Genomic DNA, 16,254 nt, shown 5'->3' on the forward strand with positions numbered 1-16,254 from the left:
ATTGGCTTTTTTACCGATACCGATATACCGATATTGTCCAACTCTTAATTTCCGATACCGATATCAACCGATACCGATATATGCAGGGTTTCCCCCCCAAAAAACGGAATAATTTCAGGTAATTAACATTACATATCTCTTGTTGTGGAATTAACACAACATTATGCATACTTTTTACAATAACTAAAATCAGAATTTGTTCTTACTTGCTTGCCTGGGTAAATAAAGGTTATAGAAATGTAAAAAAAATTAAAATAAAAAGATTTTTTTTAAACCGATACCGATATTTTCCGATAACACATTTTAATGCCAATATCGGCCGATAATATCGGTAGGCCGATAATATCGGACATCCCTAATTAACACCATTACACATTGACCCGCATTAACACCATTACACACTGACCCGCATTAACACCATTACACATTGACCCGCATTAACACCATTACACACTGACCTGCATTAACACCATTACACACTGACCTGCATTAACACCATTACACACTGACCTGCATTAACACCATTAACACCATTACACACTGACCTGCATTAACACCATTACACACTGACCTGCATTAACACCATTACACATTGACCCGCATTAACACCATTACACACTGACCTGCATTAACACCATTACACACTGACCTGCATTAACACCATTACACACTGACCTGCATTAACACCATTACACACTGACCTGCATTAACACCATTAACACCATTACACACTGACCTGCATTAACACCATTACACACTGACCTGCATTAGCACCATTACACACTGACCCGCATTAACACCATTACACACTGACCTGCATTAACACCATTACACACTGACCTGCATTAGCACCATTACACACTGACCTGCATTAGCACCATTACACACTGACCTGCATTAACACCATTACACACTGACCTGCATTAGCACCATTACACACTGACCTGCATTAACACCATTACACACTGACCTGCATTAACACTACTTAACACCATTACACACTGACCTGCATTAACACCATTAACACCATTACACACTGACCTGCATTAACACCATTAAGACCATTACACACTGACCTGCATTAAAACCATTAACACCATTACACACTGACCTGCATTAACACCATTAAGACCATTACACACTGACCTGCATTAAAACCATTAACACCATTACACACTGACCTGCATTAGCATTATCTAACACCATTACACACTGACCTGCATTAGCATTATCTAACACCATTACACACTGACCTTGGAAACATGCATTTATTGAAAAAACAAAGAAACATGTCTGTTTAACTATTTTACATATAATTAAACTGGAAAACAAAAACAAATGCTGGTTTAAAAACATGACCTGGCTTAAAATTATGATCTGGTTTAACCTCTTAACACATTGTGCGCCATAAACGGCGTAAGTCGTTATTGTAAATCGTTTTTGGGGTCAATATTTCATTTTTTCACCATGGCATTCATAATTCCTCCAGCCTCCCTCCGGACTGCAGCAGCACCCTGTCTGAGATTGCAACGCCTCAATACCGCCGCCTGGTGGATGGTCGAGCGAGTTACACTCACGTCAAACCGGAAGTGGCGGTCGGTGCATCGAGGAAATCCCTCCGGCAGTCATATCTTGTTACGGGAGTCCAGACAAACACTCGAGTGCATTTGGATCGCTTTCTAAATGCACTAATCGATATGATTTCGGCGTTTATTGCACCATACAAACCGGAAATAGGTCTAGGAGATCGGCGTCAAATAATTGGGATCTTTTTCCTCCAGTCTCATCGGCGAACGGTAAGAGGACACTAACGTTATTTTCAGCCCAATTGTCCATTTCCTTGTTTACAATCAGTCTGATCAATATATCAACCCATACTAAATAAAGCCGTTACTGACGATCACGGAATTATAAACGACCCCCCCCCCCCCTTTCCTTCACGCATGATTAAGCATAATGTATACCGGTCATATACATTTGAATTTTAATATAGCGTGTATAGGAAAGAAACGCCAATCGATAATCTATATATGCTTCAGGGCCTATAACTACTGTTTTTGGAATTACAGCAGAAAAGATTAAAAACATACTTATATTCTCGACGCTAGTAACACAACAATGTATGAATGAAAAAATATAACGTTCCCACATCCTGAACGATAGATAATCGATGTTGAATAGGCCATAGTAATAATAATAATAATAGATTTCATTTGTAATGCGCTTTACAGTTGCAGGGCAACTCTCAGAGCGCTACAGTTAAAGGGACTTAAAAGCTAGCGAGAATAAAGGAAAGAAAGAATATAAAATAGGCAAGACTAAAACATAAAATAGCAGAGAAACATAGAATAATAAAACTGATCAAATAAATTGGTAAAAGAACATAAAATGTGTGGAGCAAAAAAAAAAATTTGATAAAAGGTCAACAGAAGGCTCTACTAAAAAGGTGGGTTTTGAGGCCTTTCTTAAAAACATCCACAGTCTGTGGTGCTCTCAGGTAGTCAGGGAGAGCATTCCACAGACTGGGAGCGGAGGAGCAAAAAGCCCGATGTCAATATAGCAATACCATTTAAAAAGTTATAGCCCTGCAAAGAAGGTAAACATCTCCATAGGGTTACAGTGCTGGCAGACTGGGTACAATGATGGGCACAATGCCCGGTGCCCAATGTGTTAAGTCCAACTGCCATATTTTCAGAAAATTCGCCTAAAATACATACCTAAGTAAATGGAAGATTGCTCCACTTCTACAAGGGCCATTTGCATGATTGCAATGTATTCCCAGTGTCAAAGATAGTGTCCGTTACTAGGCTTGAGTAAATTGTAATGAACCAGAGGATAATATAATTTTATTTTTTTCATCTTTGACGGTGAATAACACCCAGATGTGAAAAATTCAGCACCTTCCTGAGATCACGTGTACAAACAATCTAAGCTAATTAATAAAGGGCAGATGATTTACAGGGTTTTTTGTAGATACAGTACTGAATTTTGCCATCCGGACACATGCTATTTTAAATATGAATATAGAATTTATAAGCCTATAAATGACCTTATAATGGCCAAGTCACACATCTATGGATCGGGCCAAATCTCCTCTTCCCAACGGCAGAGTTCAATCTGGATTTAGGATCACCAGACGCCCCTGACAGGGCAGGAAAAAGCGTGAATGAAATCTACTGTAAGTACAGTTACTTTTTTATAATGTAAATAGCTCCGCCATTTTTCATCAGATTAAGATGTGGGTTTTTTTCAGACGTTCACAGAAAGGTAAAGAAAAAACTATGTTCTATTTTATGGCAATAACGTTCAGGTTTGTTCGACCCGTGAGATATGATCCCGAAAAATAACATAAAAAATTAAAAGTTCACGCTGTAAGTCAGATATTGACAGGGGCTGGCGTGAGCTAGGAAGTGTAGTTTTATGAAATTCTAAAGCCCATTGAAAGCCCTGGGTCTCCTCGCATCATAGGACTACAAACACAATTTTGTATGGCGTGATATGAATCTCGGCCCTGTACCGGGCCCGTCAGGCTTAACACATTGTGCACAAACGGCGTAAGTCGTTATTGCCCGGCATGCATTGAACGCCAACAATGGCGTACGCCGTTTTTGGGATCAATATTTCATTTTTTCGCCATGGCATTCATAATACATCCAGCCAACCTCCGGACTCCAGCGGGACCCTGTATGAGATTGCAACGCCTCAATACCGCCGCCTGGTGGATGGTCGGGCAAGTTACACTCTCGCCGAAACCGGAAGTGTTGGAATCGGTGCGTCGAGGAAATCCCTCCGGCAGTCACATCTTGTTACGGGACTCCAGACAAACACTATAGTGCATTTGGATCGCTTCCATAACGCAATAATCTATATGATTTCGGCGTTTATTGCGCCATACAAACTGGAAATGGATGTAGGAGATCGGAGTCAAATAATTGGGATCTTTCTCCTCCAGTCTCATCGGCGCACGGTAAGAGGACACTAACGTTATTTTCAGCCCGATTGTTTATTCATTTCACTGCAAACCATCTGATCAGCGTATCAACCCATAGTAAATAAAGCCGTTACTGACGATCAGGGAATTTTAAACCCCCCCCCCCCTTTCCTTCACGCATGATGAAGCATAATGTATACCGATCATATACATTTGAATTTTTTAATATAGCGTGTATAGGAAAGAAACGCCAATCGATAATCTATATATTATGCTTCAGGGCCTATAACTACTGTTTTTGGAATTACAGCAGAAAAGATTAAAAACATACTTATATTCTCGACGCTAGTAACACAACAATGTATGAATGAAAAAATATAACGTTCCCACATCCTGAACGATAGATAATCGATGGGGCAACAGTGGCTCAAGAGGTAGAGGAGTCTTCTGGCAATCCGGAGGTTCCCGGTTCGATTCCCGCTCCTCCCGGGAAGCGTGTCGATGTGTCCTTGAGCAAGACACTTAACCCCTAATTGCTCCCGATGAGCAGGTTATCACCTTGCATGGTTGCCTCCGCCGTCGGTGTGTGAATGTGTGAGTGCATGGGTAAAATGTGAGTAACAAATTGTAAAGCGCTTTGGATAAAAGCGCTATATAAAAAAGCAGCCATTTACCATTTACCATGTTGAATGGGCCATAGTAATGTCAATATAGCAATCAAATTCAAAAAGTTATAGCCCTGCAAAGAAGGTAAACATCTCCATAGGCTTTCAACGGTGGCAGACTGGCTATATTGATGGATATAACCCATGGCGACCAATGTGTTAAAGGGGACCTGCATTGCTATTCCTAGCACTATTCATGCGAGTCTATGGAAGACATCTGTAAGGTTTATTTAAAAAAAAAATCATTGTTTTATATTTCTAATGGAGTACTCAAAAGCATCATTTTCCAGCCTCAAGATTTCAGCCTGTTATTGGCCTGGCTCCGGCACTCCGCCCATAAGCACTTTCAGTGGCAGTCATCCACAGTCTGCGACAGACAGACAGACAGACAGACAGACAGACAGACAGACAGACAGACAGACAGACAGACAGACAGACAGGCAGAGAGACAGACAGACAGACAGACAGACAGACAGACAGACAGAGAGAGAGTGTAACAGCTGCATGCAGGTCCCCTTCTCTTTCTCTCTCCCTCTCGAGGAAGTCTACCACTGTGCCGCGCGCGACAGCTATGCTCCCGAATCGAGAGATAGAGAAGGGGACCTGCACGCAGCTGTGTTTATATAGTGCTCTCTCTCTCTCTCTCTCTCGATTCGGGAGCATAAGCTGTAGCGCGCGGCACAGTGTGTATGTGTGCTCTGTCGCGAGGGTCTATCTGATTCTCCCTCTCTCTCTCTCTCTCTCTCTCTCTCGCTCGCTCTCTGTCAAACCCCGTTTGGTGTGCTACAACCACAGAGCCAATCGGCTCACTATCCGCTCCATCCTCGCCACGTGACGTCACCATGCGAGTCAAATCAGAACGACCTGATTAAAATGGACCAGGAAATGAATGACCTGAATGACGGCAATCCGCCAATATGGTATTTAGAGACAAAAACACATTGATACTAACTCCTATTACTATAATACAATGCTAGAGACTCAAAAGACATTTATAATGCATGTCACCTTTAAGGGGTTAAAAACATGACCTGGTTTAAAGTTGATTATCTTGTTTTCATAATTGTTGGAAGCTAGGAGACTGACTGAGGAAGCCCTAAATATTGAGTAATATATACATGAACCCTTTCACTACCACACTACCAAATGGTTAACCCTTTCACTGCGACAATACATAAGGTTAACCCTTTCACTACCACACTACATAATGTTAACCCTTTCACTACCACACTACAGAACCATCTGTAGTGTGGTAGTGAAAGGTTAACCTTCTGTAAGGTGGTAGTTAAAGGTTAACCGTCTGTAGTGTGGTAGTGAAATATTAACCTTCTGTAGTGTGGTAGTGAAAGGGTTAACCATTTGGTAGTGTGGTAGTGAAAGGTTAACCTTCTGTAAGGTGGCAGTTAAAGGTTAACCGTCTGTAGTGTGGTAGTGAAAGATTAACCTTCTGTAGTGTGGTAGTGAAAGGGTTAACCTTCTGTAAGGTGGTAGTTAAAGGTTAACCGTCTGTAGTGTGGTAGTGAAAGGTTAACCTTCTGTAGTGTGGTAGTGAAAGGTTAACCTTCTGTAGTGTGGTAGTGTAAGGTTAACCTTCTGTAGTGTGGTAGTGAAAGGTTAACCTTCTGTAGTGTGGTAGTGAAAGATTAACCTTCTGTAGTGTGGTAGTGAAAGGGTTAACCTTCTGTAAGGTGGTAGTTAAAGGTTAACCGTCTGTAGTGTGGTAGTGAAAGGTTAACCTTCTGTAGTGTGGTAGTGAAAGGTTAACCGTCTGTAGTGTGGTAGTGAAAGGTTAACCTTCTGTAGTGTGGTAGTGAAAGTTTAACCTTCTGTAGTGTGGTAGTGAAAGGTTAACCGTATGTAGTATGGTAGCGTAAGGTTAACCTTCTGTAGTGTGGTAGTGAAAGGTTAACCTTCTGTAGTGTGGTAGTGAAAGGTTAACCGTATGTAGTGTGGTAGTGAAAGGTTAACCTTCTGTAGTGTGGTTGTGTAAGGTTAACCTTCTGTAGTGTGGTAGTGAAAGGTTAACCGTCTGTAGTGTGGCAGTGAAAGGTTAACCTTCTGTAGTGTGGTAGTGAAAGGTTAACCGTATGTAGTATGGTAGCGTAAGGTTAACCTTCTGTAGTGTGGTAGTGAAAGGTTAACCTTCTGTAGTGTGGTAGTGAAAGGTTAACCGTATGTAGTGTGGTAGTGAAAGGTTAACCTTCTGTAGTGTGGTTGTGTAAGGTTAACCTTCTGTAGTGTGGTAGTGAAAGGTTAACCGTCTGTAGTGTGGCAGTGAAAGGTTAACCTTCTGTAGTGTGGTAGTGAAAGGTTAACCGTCTGTAGTGTGGTAGTGAAAGGTTAACCTTCTGTAGTGTGGTAGTGAAAGGTTAACCTTCTGTAGTGTGGTAGTGAAAGGTTAACGTAAGGTTATGTATATAACCAAGTTCTGTGAGTTATGGTGCGCTCAGCACCAGTTGCACTGTACTTCACTTCGTGCACGTGCACTGAATAAAAAATTCCACCATGTACTTTACATCCCAACATTCGTCTGACCACACCCCCATCCGCTTACCTTCATAAGCAGGTGTGTGGTCACCTACTCGCCTCCTTCCAAAACTTTCACCATAAGGCGAGATCAAGGGCCGCAGCGGCGTCCTGGTGCTGAGCGCACCATAACTCACTGAACTTGGTTATATACATAACCTTACGTTCTGTTTCGTTATGGCTTCGCTCAGCACCAGTTGCACAACAGGAGCTGAGCGGGAGCCATAGCCCGACAAATGTACCCCGCTGAGGACCCCCACAACCATCAGACCGGGGAGGACCGAGCCCCCCGACCCTCCCTAATGGAGGATACCCCCCCTATTGGAGGCTTACGGGAGGGAGACGGATCCGACCGTGCGAAGAGAAACTCAAGCAACTCAACGCACAGGGTGAGCAGACCGTGGCTTGACCCCACGACTACACACACGCACAACCCGCATGCCACCAGGGAACGAACGGAAGGAACAAACCTCGTTACTGCCCCCAAAATCACGGGGTCAAGAGCAACCCCAACCCTGTGGCAAGGCCGTAGCAGCGGAGCGCGAAGGAAGACCCAGACCCACTGAAGGGACTGGATCCCCTGGAAAAAGGGGGCCCGGACATTTACATTTACATTTAGTCATTTAGCTGACGCTTTTATCCAAAGCGACTTACAAGTTCTGTACGACAAGCCATCAGGAAGAGCACAACTCTATCAGCTGAGTAACAATGTTCATCAAAGTGTTGAGTGCTACAGTGTAGGTTAGTTTATTAGGACAAGTGCATGACAGTATGGTTAGTTAGGGTTAGATTTTTTTTTATTTATTTTTTTATTCAGATAATGGTTGAAGAAGTGCGTCTTTAGTCGACGGCGAAAGATTGGACGTGTTTCGGCTGTCCTAACTGGGGTGGGTAGTTCATTCCACCATTGTGGGGCAAGGACTGAGAATAGGCGACTTCTCTTTGATGACCCTCCCGGAGCTTGGATAGGAGTAGGTCTGAGGCGGCCAGAAGATGCAGAGCGTAGGGGTCTTGAGGGTGTGTAGTTAGAGACCATTGACCGGAGGTAGGCGGGAGCAGTTCCCTTTGCCGCACGGTATGCTAGGTCGAGGGCCTTGAAGCGGATTCGTGCAGCAATGGGGAGCCAGTGCAGGTCCCTAAGAAGTGGGGTGACATGGGCCGACTTCGGTAGGTTTGAGATCAGGCGGGCCGCTGCGTTCTGAATGAGTTGAAGAGGCTTAGTGGCAGTGGCCGGGAGGCCAGCGAGCAGTGCGTTGCAGTAGTCGAGGCGGGAGATGACTGTTGATTGGACGAGGAGTTGGGTGGCTTCTTTTGTCAGGAAGGGGCGTATCCTTCTGACGTTGCTCAGGAGGAATCGGCAGGTTCTGGTTGTCGCTGCGATGTGAGCAGAGAAGTTCAACTGGTCGTCGAGGACAACACCAAGGTTCTTGGCGGTCGGGGACGCGGTCACAGCTGCATTCTCGACTGTGATGGAAAGGTCGGTCAGGGGGGAGGATTTGGCCGGCAGGTGGAGCAATTCTGTTTTGCTTAGGTTCAGTTTGAGGTGGTTGGTCGTCATCCAGGCGGAGATGTCGGACAGACAGGCCGAGATCCGCTCAGAGACGTGGATATCTGAGGGAGGGAAGGAGAGGAAGAGTTGAGTATCGTCGGCATAACAGTGGTAGGAGAAGCCATGAGACGTGATAATGTTACCCAGTGATTTAATGTAGAGGGAGAAGAGAAGGGGTCCTAAAACCGAGCCCTGGGGGACACCCGTCCGCAGGGGGCGGGTGGCCGACAGGGTCCCTCTCCATGACACTTGGTAGGAGCGGTCATTGAGGTATGATGACAACCATGTCAGCGCAGAGCCAGCCACTCCCATTCCTGCAAGGGCCGCGAGGAGGATCTGGTGGTTGACTGTGTCGAAGGCTGCAGATAGATCTAGGAGAATCAGGACAGAGGAGAGGCCTTTCGCTTTTGCTAAGTGAAGTGCCTCTGTGACCGCAATGAGGGCTGTCTCTGTGGAGTGACCAGTCCTGAAGCCTGACTGATTAGGGTCTAGGAGGTCATTCTGTAAGAGATAAGCAGTAAGTTGGTTGGATACAGCACGTTCAAGTGTTTTAGAAAGGAAGGAGAGAAGAGAGACAGGACGGTAGTTGCCTATGACGGTAGGGTTCAGGGATGGTTTTTTTATGAGGGGCGTGACTCTGGCTTGTTTTAGGGAGGTGGGGACCACCCCCGAGTTGAGTGAGGAGTTGATGGTTGCAGTTAGGAATGGGAGGATGTCTGGTGCTATGGTCTGGAGGAGTGGGGAAGGTAGCCGGTCCAGCTGGCATGTAGTCGGACGGTTCGACGTTACCAGTGTCAGGGTCTCGGCTTCTGTAATGGGAGAGAAAGATGACAGAGTGAAGGATGAGGTTCTCGATTCAGCATTTGGAATGGGTGGGGGTTGGGAGAAGGAGCTGCGGATTTTCTCCACTTTTTCCTCAAAGAAGATCGCAAAGTCTTCGGCAGAGAAAGATGAGGGAGGGGGGGGTGGGGGGGGAGTGAGGAGGGAGGACATGGTAGCATGCAGTTTGCGAAGATTCTTGGCAGAGGCCTCGATCCTATGGTGAAAGAAAGAAGCTTTGGCATTAGTAATGGATTTGGAGAATGTTAACAAGAGGTTGTGATATGTGTCGATGTCAGCAGTGAGGCGTGACTTTCTATACTTCCTTTCAGCTGCTCTCAGGACCTGTCTTTGTTCTCTCACTGGATCTGTCAGCCATGGACTGGGTGGGGAACGGCGGGCAGGTTTCTCAACGAGGGGACAGAGCTTGTCGAAGGAGGTTGCAAGGGCTGAGAGGAGGGTGGAGGTTGCCATCTCTGTGGAGAGAGCAGAGAAGGTGTCACTCAAAGGTAGAGTGGATAGTATGTCAGAGGAGAGAGTGGAGGGGGATAGGGAGGGCAGGTTGCGTCTGAGTGAGACGGTTTGAGTTGGGGTGAAGACCTTTCGGTTAAGCATGAGAGTTAGTGAGAAGGATATGAAGGAATGGTCAGATACATGTAGGGGAGTTACCGTGGTGTTAATGATGCTGGAGTTACGGGAAAATATGAGATCCAAGGAGTTGCCTGCTTTGTGGGTGGGAGGCATGGCAGTGGGAGTCAGGTCAAATGATTGTAGGAGGGAGACTACTATGACTGACTGAGATGAGTCAGGCAGGTTGAAGTCGCCCAATAGAAGGAGAGGGGTACCATCTTCCGGTAAGGAGCTTAGAAGCATGTCCAGCTCATCTGTGAAGTGATCGAGCGGACCTGGAGGGCGGTAGAGTGTAACAATGGTGAGATTGAAAGGATTAGAGACAGATACTGCATGATATTCAAAAGAGGAGAGTGACAGTGCTGGGAGGGGTGTTAAGTTTGTAGTCCATGAAGGAGATGTCATGAGGCCAGTGCCTCCACCCCGCCTGGAAGGTCGAGGTGTGTGAGTGAAGTTATAGTTTGTAGATAATGCTGCAGGTGTTGATGAGTTATTGGGGGTTATCCAGGTCTCAGTTAGAGCCAGGAGCTGCAGATTTTGACTATGGGCGTAGGCAGTAATGAAGTCAGCTTTCTTGACTGCTGATTGACAATTCCATAGGCCTCCCTGTACTGTGACAGGTGTATTAGTGGCTGTAAGAGGGTAGGATAGATTAGCCGGGTTGCTAGCAAACTGCCGTGGGTGGGTTGAGTCTGTTCTGGGGGAGCAGATTGTGGATATGAGACACATTGTGGTGTCAAGAGTGGCAGGGAGGAAGTAGAGAAATAGCAGAGTGGGAGGGAAAGGGAGATTTTTCAGAGTGGAGTGTAAGATAGGATTATGATGTACTTAGCACTGGGTGGATCCCTGGATTCCTCTGTGGATAACTCCAGGAAAACTCCTCTTTGTCCCTCTTCGTTTCTCGACGCTTCGCTGACGCTAAGCCAGCAAGCCTTTAAATCCCTATCACTAATTAGTGCTTTCTAACACCTGGCCCTTAATGGGTCACTTAAGGAAACAAAATGGCCGCTTTAAACACGCCCCTTAATCAAGTCAGCTGGTCAAGTCAGCAATCAAGTCTCAGTTTAAAGATATTACTAAATGACTTAAAATGTCTTACCCTGATGCAGTGTAAGTCTCTCAGTGAATGAGCTGTCCTTCCACAACAGAATGTAGTACAGAGTGATTCCAGGAGAGGCTGAGGTTCTGCTTTTAAGCAGTGACAGGGCTCTGAGATCACACTCAGTACACAAGTGCTGTCTTTAAGCAGGAAGCAGCTTTTAATGGGGCACTTAAGGAAACAAAATGGCCGCTTTAAACACGCCCCTTAATCAAGTCAGCTGGTCAAGTCAGCAATCAAGTCTCAGTTTAAAGATATTACTAAATGACTTAAAATGTCTTACCCTGATGCAGTGTAAGTCTCTCAGTGAATGAGCTGTCCTTCCACAACAGAATGTAGTACAGAGTGAGAGGTCAAAGACGCCAGGCATCAAGACCCCACCAGGTGGTCACTTAGTGACACCGCCCCCCACATCGCCAGCGTATTCGGATAAGGCCCCACCAAGAGCGGGCCCTTTCCCCCCAATAGCACACCGCCTGGCACACTGACCCTGCAGAACAGGCAGTCAGCATGGCCGTAAGCACACAAAAAAAGTTAACCAACGGAAGCAGGCAGCGCACCGGGAAAACCAGGCAGCAGGCTGTAACCTGAGCCTGGAGCACTGCGGACGAGACAGGCGCCAAAGGAGTCAGCTGAAAACAGCCCCCCCGGCGGAAGGGGCGTATGCTGGCGTTGTTGATCACCATGACAAAGCCTCCATTAAAAAAAAACCACCCAGAGGGGTCGAGGCAGAGAAGGCTGACATGATTGGCAGACGTCATGAACGTGCAGGGGCACACTCAACCGGGTAACCCGGGAGTTGACTCTGCTCCAACACACCAGGGAATCAACCACCCTCTTGGTACCTCTCGGTTGTTCCTATAACCCCTCAAGAAAAAAGGGTTATCCCAGGTCTACGGTATCAACGAAACTTTACTTCGGACCGGGCCCGGCGGCTCGGGAAGCACACAGGGTTACCAGAGGAGGTCCAGAAGACCACCCCAACAGCCCTCTCTCCGCCATGCGTGAGAGAGGAGCGAAGAAAGAGAACCAGCCCCTTATGATAGTGCCAGGTACAAAAGAGTACCCAACAAGGGTCTCCATAACGCCTAACCTTATGACACCCCGGGCCGACCCGGCATTTTTCCCCCTGAAAAAAGCCCAAGTCCCTCAGGGTACCAGAACAGCAGATCTGCTTCCCCGGCGGACAAACGGGTTAACTGACCTGGACCAGCGTGACCAGAACCAGTCCCGTGCCCTAACCACGCCGACATGCCTACTCCGGGAGAAGGGGCAGATATGCATGTCGATCAAAAAACATGAAAAGAGGGCGCCACCCAGACGGGCCGGTGTGAACCGTGCTTGGTGGCCCACCCCAAGGCAGGGCTGTACGCTGCGATGATCTCATCGCAAATTGCCCCTTTAATTGGCCGTTGCGATTGGTAAATAATATTTGGGGGCGGGCTTGCGAGTAGGGATTTCAAGCCTTGCATTCGCATTTCACTCCTAAATGATCCAAGGCGTGTGATGACGCTGAGCACTCAGGTATGATCAGCGGGGAAAATCAACTGAGCACTCACTCTGATAGACTGGCTGACTGTCTGATTTAGCTATGAAGAAAAGTAAAGTTAGTAGTAGGGATGGGAATCGATGGTTCCTAACTGGGTTTTGGCCATATGCTCCCGAAATTCTCCCGCTGTTTGGCTGCTTCTATGTGCAGTGAAAACTACTCGAAATGATGTCATTGATTTAGTTCAGGGTTAGCCGCGGAGCTAACGCTAGCTAACGTGAGCTAATCAAGCTCACAGAGAGAGATAAACAGCTGACAGCAGGTAGTACAGGTACAAATACAATAAAACAAGGGGTGGGGGCTGTTGTGTAAACCTTGTGTCGCGTCAATCTGGTCCACACGTTACTCGTTCATATCTCAGCCTGTGCTGAGATATGCCCATTCCGCGGTCTGTTAATAAAGTTTTCAATCAGACAGATGTATGGAGAGGCTTTTATTATAACATTCGTTGAGGTAAAATCATTATGCCTCATTTAGTCATCCTGCAGAGCACTGGTCTCCTACTCGTGGGCCGCAGGGAGCTAATGTAAGTAGCTTTGTTGATGTCAGCACACGGGGCATTCAGGAAGTCAAAAACGAATGCGCTTGCCGATTGGTGCTAAGAACAGCAGGGCGGGTGCAAGCGTTGTGACGTAATTGGCAGACAACTGTCAATCAAAATTATTCTGTTTCCGTCAGAATGAATGAATGAGAACTTTATTAACAGATTGCATAATGGGTACAATACAGTACAGGAGGATGAAGACCAGAGAAAGACTTTCGGCTTTTTTACATAAGGGTCCTCCATTTTCAATTCATCAAAACATTTAGAGACATACAAATATACAGTAGTTTCATAAAAATGCTAAAATGCTATTTATTTATTGATTGATTGGTTTAAAACTTTATTAACATATTGCAGAATGGGTACAGTACAGCTCAATACATACAATTGTTAAGGGGATGCAGACCAGAGAAAGACTTTTGTCTTGTTTACATCAGGGTCCCCCATTTTCAATTCATCATATTTCATATCTAAATCATATAATATCTCATTGCTAAATATATGCAATATATAATCTAATAATCCAATAATCTAAATCTAATATATAATATAAAAATGCTAAATGCATGGGTATTTTATTTTGTCTTTAATGTTAGCTTGCAAACTCATACTGTCTTGGTAAGCCTCATAATGAATTGTTTGGGGTAAAAAAGAAAAACATTGTGATGTGTATCGTGTATCGCCGAAAGGTCAGAAAATATCGTGATATCATATTTAGGCCATATCGCCCAGCCCTAGTTGGTTCATTATAAAAGATACAAACCTGACAACAAAAGCACTTAAATGTTAAATAAAAGGACCACAGTAATGAGGCAGGAGGAACATATTTTTTTGCACTATAATGGTAAAATTGTTATTTAAAAATGTGCCCCTAAAACATATTTTTTGCCCCTAAATTTCTAATTTAGGGGCAAGTGTGCCCCTAGTGAAAAAGCTTAGCGTACAGCCCTGCCCAAGGCGTGAGACCCCTCTACCTATGTTCCGATCCATTCCGTTAACATCCCCCAGATATGAACAAGAATCCGTCGAGAACCAGTAACAGGTTCTCGGAAGAGGACAAACCCTCCATCCCAGTTGCTTTATAAAAACGCTGTTTTAACAACAAGCAACCAAGGCGTACTAGCTACCCACATGATTCTTATCAGAAACACCCAGAGCTAGCACCATGCATGCGTCGGGACACAACCACACCAATGAACAGGCTAATTTAGACCCTTCATTGAATCCTCAAGGCGTCTGGGAGAACGACAAGAAGGGTGTGGTGCTTTCTATACTCCACACTCTTATTAAAAAGAAAAGAAGCACAGACTGACATGAATCCGATTTGACACAGCTGAGGATAAAAACTGTTCACATTTTTATATCCAGTCACCCCCACCACAGGGGATTAGACGGAACTCCCCAGAGAGACTTCCCACGTGAGTCATAGAGTGAAAAAGCCATGGTAATCTTGAGTCATGTGACCAACCGACTCAAGTTACACATATATCGAGCGTAGTGGACCCGTAAGTCCACGCTCTGTCCCGACACTTTGACAACAGACCGTACATACAGGTCTAACTCACGGAAGCCATCGTCAATAGCAACGTACGTAGTGACGTGTGCTATGACGGGGGGAAACCCAACACTCAACGCCTGTTAATAGGAGCAGAGTCAGGGAAACCCTTCCCCCCCCCCCCTCCCTGCCAAGTCGCCTAATGGCTTGGCCCTGACTGGACTGACAAAGAGATGAATAAATCCCCTGACCAATCAGAAGAGGGAAGGAGGGGTTTATTCGGCACCCCCTCACAAGCCCTTCCCTTGCATACAACAACAACTTTAGCACACGATACCTTTAGTAGCAATGCTAATGAATAGCGCCGCAAGCTAATACAATGCATGCCAACCACAAACAACTGTGAACAGGGTTTACAACAAAACCAAGTTGTGTGTGTGAATCCTACACCCGCATCCATGTTGAACATAGAAAAACACTGATAGAGAGAGCGAGAACGTCTGAGCCGTGGTACGTGTTCATACAAGCATTACTGCAACTAACACAACAGTGTTGTAGCTCAACATTACTTGTGTAAGCAACAGAACATACAAATAACCTCTACCTTTATGTGGAGACTCAGGCCGAGGTAGAAAAAACCTTTTCTGTTAACCGAGTGTAGGCTGGAGACCTTGCTTAAGCTCTTAACATGAACGTAACCCTCCTATCAACCCATACTAGTGAAGATTCACACTTTGCAACCCCATCATATGTTTGGTGAAGAAACACAGTTTGTTAACAAAAAATACAGTCCCCCTTTAGAGGGGACTTTTTATTTCTGAACAAATCATACGGTAAGGCCGGGAAGGGAAAAACAGAGGGAATCACAGGGAAAAAAAGTCACTGGTTCTAGCGGCGCCTGCCGCCTCGAGCCGCTCGGGATTTGCCACCCCGGGGAGCACCGGAGGGACGGTAAGCAATCGGCGGCTGGTCTCGACGATCCCTACCGTCACCTCCAGGCGTAGATGGGCCGGCTGTAGCGGAGGCGCCCTCTCTCCTCCTGGCCTTCTTCCTCGAAGGACCAGCAGTGGCAGTGGTGGCAGCAGCAGCCACGGCGGACGATGCTCGACGACGTGGCAGCCGTCTGACTCCACCGGCGACATCGGGAGGGGGAAAATGAGGTTGGAGCACGGAGCGCTCCTCCTGCATTTCTCTGCACGTCGAGGTCATCAACTGCAGGGCCTTCCCAAATAGTCCAGCATCGGAGAGGGGTGCCGTCAGAAGTGGATGCCTCTTCTTCTCCGGCACACGCGCCTGCTCCAACCAAAGATGGCGCTGGACCAGAGTTGCCAGGGCGCGCACTTTCCCAGCGGCTATGGCCTGCGGCTGAGTCAGATGCAGGATAGCTCCTGCCGCCTGGGCGAGCTGGTCATGTTGTACATCACTCAGCTCTATGCCGCCCGTCAAT

The 16,254-nt window shown here is 46.1% G+C and overlaps 1 protein-coding gene across 2 annotated transcripts in view; it reads right to left on the reverse strand.

Annotated features, from left to right (window-relative positions):
- cnot11 (CCR4-NOT transcription complex, subunit 11) overlaps positions 1 to 16,254 on the reverse strand; it is a 64,868-nt gene that overhangs the window by 17,426 nt on the left and 31,188 nt on the right. The gene's annotated exons all lie outside the window — the stretch shown is intronic.

The sequence above is a fragment of the Notolepis coatsorum genome, assembly GCF_963971535.1.
Source record: "Notolepis coatsorum genome assembly, chromosome: 5".
Classification (NCBI taxonomy): Eukaryota; Metazoa; Chordata; class Actinopteri; order Aulopiformes; family Paralepididae; genus Notolepis; species Notolepis coatsorum.